Genomic DNA, 4,356 nt, shown 5'->3' with positions numbered 1-4,356 from the left:
CTGATCTACTTGCCATCAAGCACAAGATGTTCTAGACTCATCCTGTACCTTTCTTGTGCCATATCTGGAAATAAATATTTAATTTAAATATTTCTTCAAGAAACTATTTTAAGGACAAGCACTGTATAGACAGCTAGAATAAACACTAGGTGGAGCTATTGCTGTTGCAGTATTTCTGGACAGCTAGGGAACACACACACACACACACACACACACACACAACATCTACATTTCCCCCCAAATCTCTTTAAATAGCTTAGAAATCATTGGTTCCTCCTCATAACTCTAATTCCAATTAAGTACTAGATCTATTCGGGGTTTCTTCTTTTTCAAATTTGTAACTCCCTTCTCCAACAGTGATACATTCCTTAATGTATTTCCTTATTCGACCAGTCTCCTTTAGACAACTCTGTAGTCTAGAATTTGCATTGCTTATAGGCATATATGCTGTTAGGCAGACTTCTAGTTACAATTTTATTTAAAATGATATTATTTAACTAGAGAAAGCAAGGAACTATGTCCCTTGAACGTTCATGTCAGGTTTTGCCCATGAGAGCCTTGCTTAAGATAATTCCTTTTCAGAGATAAATGATACATAGATTTCAGTCTCTATTAAAAGCAGTATCTTTGCAAGATGGTTTAAAATAGCAGAAATTAAGAAAAAAGAGTTGCCCAAATCATCACAGTGATATGTGTCTATACTTAAAGTAGTTTTCAAGTGCCACGAAAGGAACCCCAGTAGATTGTGGGATGGCAGGTTCTTTGTATTTCTGCTCCACCCTTGAATGCATTTTCCATACTGTCTAGTATGAATTCTTGCTGTGGTCAGAAAGAAAGCCCATAATGGAATGTTCATTGGGACGTGTAAGAGCTTTGAAGTCAGAAGAGTTGGATTCCAGGCAGCTCTGTTGATGAAAAATGGCAGGACAAACACTAAATTGCCTGAGATCAGGAAACCAAAGAGATCAGTTTCCCCATCCAGAGATGGGGAAGTTAGTTAATTCAGCAAACATTTATATATTTACTTATATGATTTATATATTTAGTTAATGAAACACGTATTTCATTAACTAATTTAAAATTTTAGTTTAAATATCTAAATTAAATATTTATTCCCAGATCTGGGACAGGGAAATCACAAGATGAGCCTAGGACATCTTGTGCTTTATGTCAAGGAAGTGTTTATAGGTCAGAAGCATATCCAAAGTAACTTGAAGAGGAACAATTTCAGCATTAACATTCAGAGATTGAAGTGAGGACCCTTTCTCTTAGGGTCCTTGTCAGAATTTGCTGGGCTCACAAAGCAGCAAAGGTCACAGAAGTGTTTTGACCTCAGCCAGGCCTAGGATGGGAGCTCAGGTTTTTCATTTTCTTTATCTGTAAAGAGGGAAACAGCATGTTAACCTTACAGGTAAGTCAGGGGTTAAGTGGCACTTACATAGTCATAGAGAATAACAAGGCTGCTGGTAAATCAGGTCACCCCCAAATAGAGATGGGATTAAACCAACTTTTTTTTAAAGGTTTGATTCACATTTTTTTTTTAAGATTTATTTGTGCATACAGAACTGGGTACAGGCCAGAGGTGCAGAGGCAGTGAGAGGCTTCACCAGAGAAATAGTGGGGAGAAGAACAGGATGACTGATGAAGTGCACTGCTGAGGGGAGCAGCAGGCGAGACAGGAGAGGTCTGCCTTTGCCTTGTGGTTCACTTCCCTGGCCAGGGATTGAACTCGTGCTCAAGCGACTGTGACTAGCTTCATAGTGCTGTGCTTTAACCTGTTGCACCACCAGGGAGGGCCCATCAAATCAACTTAATGAGGATTAAAAAATAAGCCAGAGTATATAGGAGAACCAATACGGGATCAAGGGGGAAAATAATAATTTAAAAACCACAAAATTATAGGCAACTGTAAATCAGAGACATTCTGCAGGGGAGGGAGGAGGGAAGGGATCAGAACGGGAGGGAAGAACACAGGGACTATGGCGATGGTGCACTGTTGAATTGGTGGTGGGAATTCCATGGGGACTACACCAGAATGTAGAAAGCAAATATTGCACAAAAATGAACAGTGATATATAAATAAATAGCATATAAAAATTTTTAAAAAGGTAAGTCAGTGTCACATGATGTGCACAGTTAATAAAAGTATGACAGTGATGATACCTACTCAGGGATTACTAAAGTTTTTGTTTCTTTTCATTACTTTGTTGCTTTCAAATTAATTTGATTAAATGAGAAATATCTTTTTAAAGGTATTCCACAAAACGAATCATTTAAAATTCTCAAGCCTGCAATTCTGTTTCTAAAAAGTTTAGAGGTCTTTACCATTGAAAACTGTAAAAAGAACCTCTCCTTTCTGAGCTCACATGGGATCTTCTAGAAGAGAAAACATCAATTCACAGCCTCAACAGCTTGAAGTATACATCCCAGTTATTCTCTGTGGAACAACTCCAGTTCCATGGGTGGATTCACCTGTGTCCTGAGCATCACCCTCACAAATGGAAGGAACAAATCCTGGGGTTAATTCTAATCTAAGTCATTGGAAAGCTTTACACGCTTCATTCCATTGTGTGAAGTCACAGCCATCAACAATTTTGAACTCATGCTCTTTGGGCCCTACTCAAATGAAAATGTGTGTCTCTAAGTGGGGAAGCTGATGTAGCTACTAGGTCATTGACAGTTGTCAAGCTGTTAGGGTGTGTGTGAGGAGGCTTCCCACAGGAAGTGATATTGAAGCAGACGTGAGAAGTAAAGTAAGCACTAGCCAGGGGAGAGGTGAATTAAGCTAATCCGTGACCCTAAACATGCCGCAGTCAAGAAATTCCTCTGGGCCTGATTCATTCTGGGGAAATCCTGTATGGAAAATGAGCACCTGGGAGTTGTGCCCATCTGGAAAACTGTGAAACTTAACAGCACAATGGTAGAAAGTGTCTGAAGCCCTTCTAACCTTTGCTCTGATCCCAGGCCTGGGAACCATCAAAGACATGTTGTGAGGTGAGAGAATCAACTTGCACAAATTTACATATTTTAGGAGGTCATCAAATGTAACACTCAGTGTTTAATGTGTTTTGCAAAATATCTGGACCTAGTGACAAAAAGGTAGCTCTGACTGTGGGGAGAGCAATTTAGTTACACTTATGGGGACAGAAGTGATAGTTCAGTGGGAAAAGGGGCCAGCAGGAAATGAAGGTTACCACAGAATGCAGAAAACTGAAGGTCTGATTTTTCCTGCCATATCAGTAGTAACTTTTATTGCACAAGATAAATCATAAAGAGGTCTTGCGAAATCATCCGGTATCTTACTGCTTCTGTAGCTGGACAATTTAAGTCTTATTCATCAGCTTGTGAAACTGTTACTTTTTCAAAAATTTCCTGATAGCCTTGTTTTTAACTGTGGTGGCATCCTGAATCAAAGCAGCTGAATTTGATACAAAATACAGTGTGGTTTCCTTCAAGAATCAATTCTTCTTTCTAGGCTTGATATACTGAACAATGCCTGACCTCATCCAAACCTTAAAAATGTGCTTTTTGCCCCAAGAAACTTCAAGTTCCACATTGTTATTTGAATAACAGTGTTAACGGGGACGTGAGGTACAGACACCCCCCGCCCCGATAACGGAAGCCCAGAGTAACACCCTTGCTCATGTGCTGTCCTTTGCTCCAGCGAGTGCAGAGAGGAACTGGTTCCTTTCAGTCTCCCCAGCACTTGTCAGTTGGGAGCCTCTTATTTCCCTTTCCAAAGAGCCTAAGTTGACACTGATATGATTGAAGCTCCTGGGCAGGGTGTCTCTGGTGCCCCTGGGACAATAACAGGGCAGCCTGTTATTGTCGACATTTTCTGGAATGTCCACAATCTGCTGAGAATGGTCTCCAGTCTTGCAGTAGATGCAGCAAATTGCTGAAACTTTGGTTTTTGATGGAGGAGGAGAAGAAAAAGGAAAGAAAGAGGGAAGAATCTATAGTTCTTCTTGTGGGAAAGAGGGATGGATGGGGAGAGAAAAAGAGCTTGAAAGGGAATGGAGGGGCAAAGAGTTATTGTTTTAAAATCTTCAATTACATGAGAGTTGAGCAAGTTTAAAAGTTACTGTGAAGGAGACTTGACTTCTCAGATTTAACTCCTGAATATGTCTATATATTCACTTTTCTACTTACCCTCTTATTTCCACTATACTTAGTAAGACGCCTGCACTGGAATAAGATGGACTTTAAGCTCAATGTATATTTAATTACTAGTGAATGAAACAGGATAATTGTATGTCAGAGAGATGACAGTCATTCTTTTGGTTTTGCCTCCCGGGGAGGCAGCAGGGGCTGCCAGTGTGAGGCAGCCGAGTGATGCATGACACTAGGACACTG

This window comes from Condylura cristata, unplaced genomic scaffold, assembly GCF_000260355.1.
Source record: "Condylura cristata isolate star-nosed mole 26May11 unplaced genomic scaffold, ConCri1.0 scaffold00019, whole genome shotgun sequence".
NCBI classification, from domain to species: domain Eukaryota; kingdom Metazoa; phylum Chordata; class Mammalia; order Eulipotyphla; family Talpidae; genus Condylura; species Condylura cristata.
This window is presented reverse-complemented; position numbering follows the sequence as displayed.